The 13,277-nt window shown below is 36.8% G+C and overlaps 1 protein-coding gene across 6 annotated transcripts in view; it reads left to right on the forward strand.

Annotated features, from left to right (window-relative positions):
• The window catches only part of LOC139966931 (tyrosine-protein kinase Fer-like), a 323,597-nt gene that overhangs the window by 11,312 nt on the left and 299,008 nt on the right, over window positions 1-13,277 (forward strand). The window lies entirely within an intron of this gene.

Raw genomic sequence — 13,277 nt, forward strand, 5'->3', positions numbered from 1 at the left:
GATTAAGCTATGTTCTAGCAACTGTCATTGATTGACATTGAGCCATCACGTCAGACAATGAAAAGCTGCAGCAAGCTGCAATATACTGCTCAGCTAGGATGAATCCATATCAAACAATAGTGTCAATTGTGTGAAAATGTGGAGCAAAAATGGTTATTACAATGTTCATGCACCCTAGCTGCTAGATGCTGCAGCCCCTCAGTGCCCTACTTCTTACATATGTGTTACCCTAGATCTCAAGTGGATGTATGCTGTGTACAGTATCTAAGTGTGTGTTTGTAGTGTTATGGCCATTCCCAATCTGATACAGTATGTGGATAGGACTTAATATTGCATTATGAGTGCTCCTCATTTGGCCTAACAGCTGGTCCTCATTCTTTCTCCGACAAATTTGTCCGTCATTCTGCGGTTTTTGCAGCTCGACTTTTGGAAACTAATTCCGGGGGAAATTCCCAATTTCCATGTTTTTGTCTATTCCATGGCATCTTGTATCCCTTGAGGATTATAATATTAGCCTTTGTACACTTGTGCATGCACAGAACCCTCTGTGTACAACAGTTTATGTGTGTGCCAATTGCAGTATTGCACATGTCTATTGTAGCACAGTGACACTATACTATACAATAACTGAATAAAAATAGTTCAGAAGTCACTTTGGTTTTTGACCTTTAAAAGAGGAACTTAAAGTATCTTGGTGAAACTTGCAGATCTATATTCCCTACATATAGATCTGACATTTTCCATAAATGTATATGTCTGGTCTAAAGTTGTCACATTTTGTACCAAAAGGAATTTAACATTCATTCATGAAGGGAGTATGTGTGATTTCATTATCGCACAAAGTTCTGCTCATTGGTAATAAATGTTCCTTTCTCATTTGATTTTGAACATGAATTTGATCAAAGTTGCAAATTTGACTATGGCGGTTGTAAAGTCTAGATGCAATCAATCCACTTTTAAAGTAGAATCCAAACTTGGAAAAGACCGTCTAAACCCAAAGCATTTCAGAAAAACACATATGTCCTAACAGTAAAGCTACTGTATACTGAAACCTAATCTTGCATATCAAATTCACATATTAAGTTGTTTTCACCATTAAAGTCTATGACCAGCTGATTACACCAGTTTTTATCACATAAATACTTCATATTTACTTGACTACTCACTAACCTGTCTCCTCCCGACAACTGTACCCTTGCTATACCATGATCCCTTAGTAACCTGTTTGCACTATCTGCTCCCCTGAATTGAGCATAATTTGAACTACTGAGAGTTTGAAAACACAGACATCATGAAACAAAATGATTTGATTTTGGAAATGGATTTATAAAAGTCTAAATACCATGAACATTAAAATGTTCTTAAAAAGTTGATGTATTAAACAGATCAATTGCTGTGAAAATTGTTGTTATGCGATGTAAAACGTTTGTAAAATGCCCAAAGTATCAATTTCAGAAGCGAAAAAGCATTCTATGCTTGCTGTTCTGTTATTCTTTACTTCCAGGAAACTTTTCAACTGTTGATTCAATTCATTGTATAATATATATCTTTTGTTGCCACATTGCAATCTCGATGCAGAATGCAGAATCCCAACCTGACTGCATGAGCCTGTAAATTGGAAAAGGAATTACAAACATGTGTGAGTGAAGGCACTGTTAAGCTTAAAGTGTTCCATGGAGTTCAGTTGGATGTTCTGTGTTACTGCGACATCACTCGCGAGTACTATCAGAATTTGCAGTGAACTTTACCTGTAATGGATGATGTGTCTATCTATATGGCATATCACAGATCTGACTTGTAAAATGGAATCTGTTTTCTGAATCCCAAATAACATGTTTTATTAATTAATGTTTTAATCTCTTTTGGCCATGCTTTTGACAGTACACGGATGAGAGGATCTGCCATTTACTGTAAGGGACTTGTCAAAATAGATTTTGATCATTTAAGATGTTTCCGTCTGCAGTGCGTCAAATTGGGTAAAATAAGTGCATCCATCAGATACATGTAGCTGTTGTACCTTGTTACTTTATATAGAGCAGGCACTAGCTTTTTCCGCGAATTTACAGATTTCAGTGATTTCATTTCTCCCCTGCGATTTACACCTCTCCATTTACGTCAATTTCTAACAACAGCGTTACTGTATGATTTGATCCGTCGTTCGCATGTTTTTCATTACCAATGCATTGCATATCCAACCTGCAGGGCGACAAAAACTATTATCCTAATACACTGTAGCAACTGCAAATTTAAGCCTATACCGAAAATTTTTCTCTGGATTTTCATAACCGTCCCAACATTATTGCAATGATATTTTCTTAAGTTTTCCCATAGTATCATTAGAGTACAGGTACAACTGAGGAGAAGTGTAGTGCTGTAGCTGCTGAACATTATACCAAATTATAACTGACCATTGTGTAATGTTATGAACAGTAATTTTTTTAATTATGGGTCACCATGATTGTAAGAAGCAAGTAGGATGATAACGACAGGCTAGGCATGTGGCTTTAGTGTGCACATTTTGAGTGTGAAACTTTGCTTCAATAAGTGTTTTAATAAATTTAAAATTCTTTATAAAATAGGCACCAAAATGTTGTCTTTACACCTCTAATTTCTGAGAGCATCCGTGGGCTTTGACCCCTGGACCTCAATGGGGTCGTTGCCCATGGACCCCACCAGGGGGCCCTAAGGCAGGCCCGTGGACCCCACCAGTAACTGTGTCACACTGCTCGCTCTGACTGACGCCGAGGGCGTTAGTATAGTATCACCCACAAAGTTCAGTGAATTTAGTATAATAATAAGGTATTAATGTGTACAGTTGAATTATTGACTTTTAAGTTTTGGGTGCATCAGACCTTTACTTCCCTTATACCAACATATACAGTAACTTATATGTGTACAAGGGCTATAATGACAAGTATGCATACAGAATTATGTGCTAGTTTCTACACATGAATTGAAAAACATGGCTTGGCAGTACAAGTACATGTTTCACGTATTAGCTTGACTATACTTGGGCTTCATTTCAATGTGTTAAAGGGAATATATTGTTCATGTGTTTTTTGGGGGGGGGGGGTGGGAACAGGGATGTCCCTAGAGGGGGGTGTGGGGGGGTGTCTCACCCCCCAATCTTGGTAAAAATGACGATAGTTGGAAAATTTGAGTGCGACAGTCGGAATTTCCGACTGTCGGAATTTCCGACTGTCGCCAGCTTCAATTCGGAATTTCCGACTGTCGCACTCTGATTTTTCTGACTGTCGCACTTTTATTTTCATATGTGCTTGTAACTTGTGAGTGACATAAAATTTTCGATCAAAATTGACCTTTAATCAGTCATATTTACCACGCTTTCCTCGTAACATTGAGAAATTGTATCTCGCGATCCTTATACTCCACCATACAAAACTTCGTATGATTTGTACTCTAACAAAAAGTACAATGTTCGCCAGCTTCAATTCGGATAATTTATGTATTAATTTTGCTATTGGGTGGGTCGACCCTGTTCGCTTGCTTCAAGTTAGTTCAGGATATACCAGGGACGTAGCCAGGAGGAGCAGGGGAGCGACTGCTCTCCCCTTTCAGTGTCGAAAAATATGTTTAAAAACTGTTGTTATTACACTGCTAATACACGACGATATTTGTTTTTAGGCCACTGCACATCTGGCTGTCTTACAAAATATGAAAGTTTATATTGTCCATCAGTTAAGTTCGTCAAATGTATTAAAGTCCAGACATTGGACAATAAACAAGAATCATCCTTCTGGAAAAATTGTAAAAGAGCACAATGTTTGTCTTTCTGATATATTATGTAAAAGAACATGTAAAAGAATTCAAACAGGAAACAAAATCTGCTGATAATATGATATCATATGATAATGATGAAACTGGCAACAAATTGCACCAGATCGCATCTAAGGACCTTCAATTGTTCAAAAATATCTCAAAGGGAGAGGGACACCTCCTCCCATTAGACCCCTCCCCCATATCAATCGCAAAAGGTGCTCCCTCTTTCAAATTCCTGGCTACGTCGTTGGGATATACATTGTCTTTTTGGTATACAATTAAAACACTCAATGCTAATCAATGGAAGCTTAAAAGTGCCATCAACATAAGCAAAAACTTTGCCCCATAAGGTACTAATGTATCGAAAAAAGTTCGGAACATAAGTGCAGTCGCGAAAGATGGGGTGTCTGACTGACACTGACCGTATCCTTGACGATTAGTATGGGGGGGGTACAAGGCAGCAGTCGGAATTTTCTGGCTCCAAAACCCATCCAGTTGGAATTTCAGCCTCTACACCCCCCCCCCCCCCAATCATCAAGCCTTAGCTACGTCCCTGGGTGGGAAGCTTTGATTTTTTGTTTGTGATTAATATTAATTACTGAAAAGTTTGTTTTTCATTTACAATTACTCCGTAATGAACATCCTGTTATGAAAAGAGTCCAGGATATTGTCTTTAACTGTCTTAGCTTTAAGTAAAATGATAATAGCTGCACAATCAATCACATAAAGTATTGTCGCTGCAGTACAGATGTACAGGACATTCAGGTACTAATGGCAATAAACTGCTTAAAAGGATCTAGTCCAGAGGAAAAGTGATTTTTGAATTTAACAAAAAGAAGAATTTATGCTTGCTGTAGAAGCATCCTGGTGGAATTTGCATGTGATTCCTACCTCTGTATTTGAAGATATTGACTGCTGAAATTGTCATAGTCTATGGTGTGATGTCATAGTCGTGGCAATGACAGCAAAACGTTTTGACTTTCTTTAGTATCTTTATGTATTTTTCACTTGATTGTATTGACCATGGATTGGATGGATTTATAAGTTCTGATTTTGCTTTGGGATGTGAAGTTATCCAATGACTTTAGTATACTGTTTAATTGTTAATGCATCCCAAGTTTGAAGAATCACTTTTGGATGTACATTTTACAGTTCTAATGTTCATCATAAAATAGATTTGTCAGTGTACATCGAATTACATTCACTCCTGTTTGTTCCAAGTTCACTTTTGGTCCAAAATGCAATTTGAGTAATATTGTTGTCTCAAAAACAGTCCCCAGGAATTGAATGCAAATTTCATCAAGATGCTTAGAATATATACAGTATGTTCCTCTTTCATCTGGACTGTCCTCATAAAGGGTGTGAAGACTAGCGCATAAAGAATGTCTGATGCCGGTAATCTGACCTAGTTTCGAATGAGGTGTATATAACAGAAGTGTTAGACACCACCATCGATCCCAGAAAATGCACACACAGCTTGCTACAGTTGGTAATTAGACACTAGTGTACAGTCAATACATGCAGCTACGTTCAATACCCACAACACAGTGAACATAGCAGCCATAGACATCTCAGGTGTAGATAAAAGATAACAAGGTATCACGTTTCATTACTGTCTGTATTTTGTAGCAACAAGCAGAAAACTTCACTTGCAAGCAACGGAAAGTTAACTTTATTCAGAGGGCAGCAAGCGGTTTGGGGCGAGTCTTCAATGCCTTTAAGTGTGGAGAGTTATGTATATTAATTGCTTCATGTACTGTACTTTTCATATACAGTACTGTACTATTGAAAGAAATTATCCCAGATAGAAATCTATGGGCACAAAATCACTTGACACACTCTCAAGAATCCTAGAAGTTATAAATTCTTCTTTCTGACTTATTGACTTATTTAACTCTGTTTTTTTGCCCAACTCTTTCCCCATATTCTGTCCTGGGCAGTGTTTTTCAAACCAGATACACATCTAGATATTTGCACACCCTGACCAGGACAGATATATAGCAAAGTTTTAAAGCAGAAATTTGATAAAGAAAGTTAAGCAGAGAGTTAAATACAGCGAAACCAGAGTGGATTCGAAGCTTGAATCTGATGATAATTTGTATTGTTATGGTACAGGGGGGTATCACTTAATAGTTACATTTTCATAGCAATTTTGACACATATCTTAGTTTTTTTTAATGAAATAGAGTAAAACTAAACTACGGACAGCACTAGTATTGACACATCTTTTGAGTGGCTTAACAAATTGATCATATTTGCATAGCAAATGCAATACTGGATAAACAAATATTTGTGATAGCACTTCCAGATGACTCAATCGACTTAAAATCAAATTCGATATAAAGCTGGTCTTGATTGACCGTAGGTGTGACAATTATTCAAGTATTATGTAAATTTCCATTGTGTTTGCAGAGATCTTCCATTTCATCAATGTGCTGCCCCTGATTGGTCAGTCAGATATACATGAATTTCCTCCCTTACCTATCTCCTCACAACCTCAGCACTATAGCTCGTCTGTGCCTAGAGTGAGCTTTCTCTTTTTACCAATGTTCAGTGAACTTAAAGCAGACCATTCTAATGTCATATATGGACAAAAAAGTCTGCAGATTAGATTTTGTTGTTGTTTTTTTGAAATTTGAATTTAATATCCTGCTTGAAAGTGGATGCATCAGAATATGTATAGATTGCCGTTCAGTGACCGTATAGATGATGTTTTACATTTACAACCTCTGCAGTGAAATTGAAACTTTGCCCAGATCCATAGTCAAAAGAAAAGAACATTGACAAGGAATTTTTTTTTTTTTTTTTTTTTAAAGCTGAAATCTTCAACAAACAATATCTGGAAACTGTACATAAATATTTACAGGAATATTAACTGAAAAATGTCACCAGGATGCTAAGGATTTAAGTTCCTAATTCTTTGTTTTGTTTCTTTTTTTAAATTACAATGATTTCCAATCGTTAATACATAGTTTTATAACAATGAGACCAGGAATAAGGGAATTTTTTCGTGTGGTTTTTTACAATGTAAAACAAAAGATCTAAAAATTTAAATAGAGACCGGGGAAAACACCAAAAAAACACTGTTGACAGAATTGGGAACAGGAAAAACTAATCCAATGCTCATAATACAGCAGGACTATACACAAATTATTTGTTATTCGTTGGGCAGATAATAGTTTTCTCTCGTCATGATATTAATTCACTTTAATTTCTAATGTTTTCACTTAAAGAACTCCAAAGGGCGACACCAGAACCTTTAAGCTGAGAAATTGAGAATGATACATATGAGTCCTGGACATAGATGTTTGTAGCATGTTATAAGAATGAGTGTTGTACGCATTGTTTAGATATCATTGTTATAATTGTTACAATTTTATTGTTATTAAAGCAAATAGTTTGTGAAAATTATCTGGTATTAATCCCATTATGAAACTTTTAAAATGAGAAAAATTCCTAAATTGATATCTATAGAGCTCCTTAAGTGTAAGCAAGTTTAAGTTTTTGAAAAGGGACACAGAATCTGAAGTATATGAAACATTACAAATATTTCTGTCGGTTTCGGGATCTCGTAAAAGCTATCAAGTGTTGACATTAACCCTAACACAAGGATGTTGTAGATTAAATGAGGCAATGCAGGTGCATTATAAATTGTCAGTAAAGTGAGTTGAGGTAAAAAACAACGAAACGAGCCGACTATCTCGACTTGCTAGGAGATATCGGAACGTGGCTACAACTACGCTACAAAAGTGAAAACCCACACTGAAAGCGTAAAAATTAACGAAGTACATGAAAGCAAAACATCTTATGCTAAGTAAGAAAAGCTGAAACACATGTACATACGGAAAAACATGCCTATCCGCGTAAACAAGGCGGTATAGGCAACGCTACAAATTACGCTACAAGGGGAAAACCCACACAAAAGCGTAAGAAGTAACGAAGGTACATGAAACAAGCAAAACATATTATCTTTTAAAGTAAGAAAAGCTGAAACATGTACATACGAAAATATATGCCTATCCGCGTAAACAAGGCGGTATAGGCAACGAACGAAGTAGTCTCGCAGAGCTACTACCTGTTACCCTAAAAACGTTACGTAAGAAAAAACGAACGCATGGGCGAGAGTGTACACTAAAAACAGCCCCCAAAAACACCCTTCCCTACAAGAAAAGGATACTTATCAGGCTGGAAAAGATCCTTGGAAGTGCAGAAGTCCTGATAGGAAACTTCTAGAGTATAAATCCAAGGTAATCCGGGCGAATTTCGCGAAAATTTTTCTAACTCCGAAAAACACATTGAGACACTTTGTGGGTAGAAAAATGAAGGGAGGCCATTAGGGCCAGTGAGGGTGTACAGTGTTAAAAGATTACCAGGGCATTCTAGACACGGTAGAATGCGGTGCATAGGTTGTGGGGAGACAGGTAAGTGGGTCACTCGTAAATATATAAACCAGTAAGTTTTATAATTTCAACCTGTTATTTGTACTACTTGCATCAAAAGCTGTTGAAAGATCAAGATAGAGGGTAGCTGTACATAACGTATTATCCAATCCTTCCAAAGATTTTTGGGGACAAGATTCAGGGCTGCCATATATGTGGAGTGCTTTTTACAGAAACCATTTGGATACAATAAGTTATTCTTAAGTTAAAAAGTTGTAAAAACAGTTATGAACAAGCTGTTCAATAATTTTAGATATTGAAGTTAAAACAGATATTGTTGCCAGATATAAAAAAAACCTTTAACCGGCCAATACTAAAGAAATTAATTTACATCTGAATAAATACATCTGTAGTTGTTCTTTTTCACAGGCCAGTTAATGGTATTTGCCAGAAATTGAGGAGTGTTACATAATAAGACAAGTTTAAATGACTATACAGTCTAGTATAAAGGTCAAGTTGTAGGTCAAATGCAAAATGAGGGGAGAAATATAATGCTTGTTGAAGTTCTAGTATAGGTGACCATAATCACACTTTCTAGCATATTTTGGTACAACAACACTTTGTACTGATGTTGATGTCTGTTATTTATCATCTGATGTCAATATTTTGGAGTGAATAGAAATAATTTACAGCATTTATATGAACAAAGATACTTTGTGTACTTAATTGGTCTCTAACCCCATTGTGGTCATTAGGGGGAGGGGGGGGGGTGGACAGTGCAAGAATGTTACCAGTTGTTATAAGCTTGGTAGGTAGGATTGCATATACATACAGTATGGAGACAGGTAAGTATAGTCATTCGTAAATACCCAAACCAGGAAGTTGTTGGGTATTTCTAAGTTTGTTGTTATACCATTTTATGTAATATTAATCTATTTCATTTCTTGCTATGTATATATCTATAAGGAAGCCAGGGTTCAGATACCAAACAAGTCCATCCCAGTCTACTTTGGATGTGACAATGTTTGAAATGCTAACCACTATTAGCATATTTACTTTGTATATATACATAGATCACTAAAATTCTATGAATAGTTTAAACCGCCTGTTAAGTTCAACCTCTCTCATTTCCTGAAACAGTTGAAATTCCATACTAGTGCCATTTATATTTGTATTGTAAATGTCACTTGTTCCAAATGTTTATTCACTACAGTACTTTGGCTGACTGTACAGTATATTTCCTTGTGCAATCTGGCTGTTGCTTGATGTATTCAATTTCTGTTATCTTTGTCATAATAAATTTACTTTGCTCCTCGCTTACCTGTCTCCTCACAACCTTAGCACCTCGTTCTACCGTGCCTATAAAGTCCTGGTAAAATAATAACACTGTGCTCCCTCTGTGACCGGACCCCCCCCCCGGTCACTGCCCTTCCTCCTCATTCTACCATTAAAAGTGTCATCACACAGACTTCTTGTGGAAAAATTTCCCTTGGATTTCGTCTTGGTTTTTTTTTGGCGATGATATGCCACTATATTTGCCATTATATTTGTATTGTAAATGCCACTTGTTCCAAACGTTTATTCACTACTTTTGGCTGACTGCATATTTCCTTGTGCGATCTGGCTGTGCTTGGTGTATTTAATTTCTGTTATCTTTGTCATAATTGATATAACCAGCTGAATCCCTTACATGTAATGTAGTCTATATTTCAAGATGGCTATCAGATTTGGAATTTGCAAAGAAACATATAGACTCAGTTGTGTTAGACTTTTGCCCTGTTGAATCTATGATATATATCTATTTAAGTTACATTGTTTACACACCCTTGGGATGTCATTTAGCCATTCAAGATTTCAAGAATAGTTGAGTCCAAAATGAGAGCTACTGTATATAGTTGCTCTGCAAATCCGCCCAGGCCCTCTTTGCTGCCTACCTACGTACCCTTCCGTGACATTTCCTTTACTCTAATAACAGGGGATGCATAAATAAACACAACACAAGTAGAGTAAGATTTCCTGAAATATTATCATTGTAGAGATCCGACACTAATGTATTCTGAATATATGGATAACAGTACAAGACCAGATAAACAGGAAGGACAAACCCTATTGTGTTGTTAGTTTATGTCAGCTAATTGTAGCCACACTTTGATGACCATGAGAAAAGTGTGGTCTGAATCTATGTGATAAGTCCTTCTATTCCCCTCCACCTTGCCCCACCTTCTCCTTGCCCTTCTCTTTTGTCATCTGCCTCATCTCATTTGATGTGATAGGAGCATCATGTAAATAATGTATTGTCAAGGTCAAGATAAATGTCACAGATGAATTGTTAAGGTTGAAATTACCAGTGGAAGGAACCAACGATTCCTGTACACATGTAGTCTGGATTGAACAGTGCATTCAGTATGGTAGAGGTATCTATAAATCCTGATTCCTGTACACAGTCTGCACACGGTCTGGATCTGAAAGTACACTATATATATATATTACATAATAAAAGTCAATTTATTCAGAGGGGTAAATTCCCCCTGTGCAGATTCCTGTACAAATGCAGCCTGTTTTCAAGAGTACGGCAGGTGTGTAATACAGTAGCTCTACTTTGTAGGCTGTAGTTGTGTACGACTGTATCTACAGCTCAGCTGGAACATACATCCTGTCGTGTTAAAGTACCTTACTTCCTATTTACTGGCAAGTCATATCAATTTACACATCAGCTACTGTAGTTCCATGCTGAATTCCTGATGACTGTGTATATATTTAACACTGTGTTTAATAGTGAACTGTATGTTTCAACTACACTGTAGATTACACTGTGTACTGTATGTGCTGTATATGCACCGTAGTGACCTAGGTCTAGAACAATAGAAAACTAAACATGCTATACATAGTGTGAAAATATAAATTTGCATAGCAACCCATTTACCATGTCCACCTTTGTCTATGAACTGGTTTATTAATGTAATGGCCGGACACTAGGTATACTCAGTGTGAAAATATGAATTTGCATATATATGCAAATTCATATGGGTCTGCTATATACAGTAGCAGACCCATTTTCCATATCAGTGCACTGAACATTGTCTAGTAACTGGTTTATTAGTTTAATAGACACTTTATATTACTCAGTGTGAAAATATTAATTTGCATGGCAAACCCATTTTCCATGTCAGTGCACCATTGTCTAGTAACTGGTTTATTAATGTAATGGACACTCTGTATACTCAGTGTGAAAATATAAATTTGCATAGCAGACCCATTTACCATGTCAGTGCACTGTTGTCTAGTAACCGGTTTATTAATGTAATGGACACACTTTATACTCAGTGTGAAAATATTAATTTGCATAGCAGACCCATTTTCCATATCAGTGCACCATTTCTAGTAACTGGTTTATTAATGTAATGGACACACTGTATACTCAGTGTGAAAATATTAATTTGCATAGCAGACCCATTTTCCATATCAGTGCACCATTTCTAGTAACTGGTTTATTAATGTAATGGACACACTTTATACTCAGTGTGAAAATATTAATTTGCATAGCAGACCCATTTTCCATATCAGTGCACCATTTCTAGTAACTGGTTTATTAATGTAATGGACACACTGTATACTCAGCGTGAAAATATAAATTTGCATAGCAGACTCATTTACCATGTCAGTGCACCATTGTCTAGTAACTGGTTTATTAATGTAATGGACACACTGTATACTCAGTGTGAAAATATAAATTTGCATAGCAGACCCATTTACCATGTCAGTGCACTGTTGTCTAGTAGCCGGTTTATTAGTTTAATGTAGACAGACTGTATAGACACAATAGGAGGAGGAGGAGGAGGGCTGGGTCGCCGGGAAAGGGGTGAAGAAGAAGACTGAAGAAGTATTGTGCTAGAGTTAATATTGATTCTGTCCTTGTAATTAGTATGCAATCCTTATTATGCTACTTGCTTCATGCTACTTGCACTCTGTGCTTCGTTTACCTACTAACACAATAAAGACTAACGAGCACTCAAGCATAGAGGATCATGGCATGGAGCTCAAGTTCCTGTGTGGGTCTACTACTGAAGACTGTAGTCGTCTTCAAGTGGCACTACACTGTGTACATGTACTGTAGTATACTGTACAGTAGTTCCTGGTTCACTACTGACTGCTCTTGACATTGTACACTGTAGCTCGATAGAATCATCATGACTGGAGCTGCTGTGTGGTGAACCAGACTGCACTGCCTGTTGTGGTATTGTTTGGAGTTTAAAGCAACAAAGGAAGGGAGGGAACAAATTTGTACCAGGAACTTGCCTGACCAGTCAATCCCCCCCCCCCATCTTGCAATATATATACTGATTTTACCTGTATACCATGAGATCAGCAGTTTAAGTAGATCTAACCTTCCAGACCATATATGTCAAAAGATAGGACAGGATGGACCAACTGTACACACACACACTCATACTGTGATCTGTGCTCTCAGTAAATTATAGTCTTACTTAAATAAATAAGCAAGAACGAAACCTGTATTAACTAGAAGTTCCTTCTCGTCTTCACTGAGTGTCTAGTTCCCCACAACCATAGAACGTTCGTTGCACTGATAGAAGTCTATTAGAGCCATGCAAATAAACATGATTGATTTGTTATGACAAAGTCGTGATATGTTATTACAAATTATTAACTTGTTATAACAAAATTATTACACGTTAAATATATAATGTGTCAGAAGAATTTAATAATGTGTGATATATTAAAAATTTATCATAAAACAATGAACATCTTTCGCATCATGGCCCTAAAAGGCTTTGGTAAGTTTCTTTCGACTTTTCATCCATGATATGTGGTTTAAATTGATAACTCATTTCCCCATCAATTTAAGTTTGACTTTAAGGCAATTGAGTGTGAATAATTCCAATAGTGGTCTTGCCCTGGTTCACATCAAACCCTTGGGTTGCTTTTACACTATGTTAAATCAGAGGATCATCTCTTCATGGGATAAACTTATGCATTAATCCGGTCGCATTTACACTTGAGTCGTACTCTGATCCTCCCCGGCTATTCACAGGATGTTGGTTAGAAAATCGGATTGGAAATGTGTTATGCGCAGCCGGGATTGGGTAGTACGTATACTTC

Source organism: Apostichopus japonicus, chromosome 4 (genome assembly GCF_037975245.1).
Source record: "Apostichopus japonicus isolate 1M-3 chromosome 4, ASM3797524v1, whole genome shotgun sequence".
In the NCBI taxonomy this organism is placed as follows: Eukaryota; Metazoa; Echinodermata; class Holothuroidea; order Aspidochirotida; family Stichopodidae; genus Apostichopus; species Apostichopus japonicus.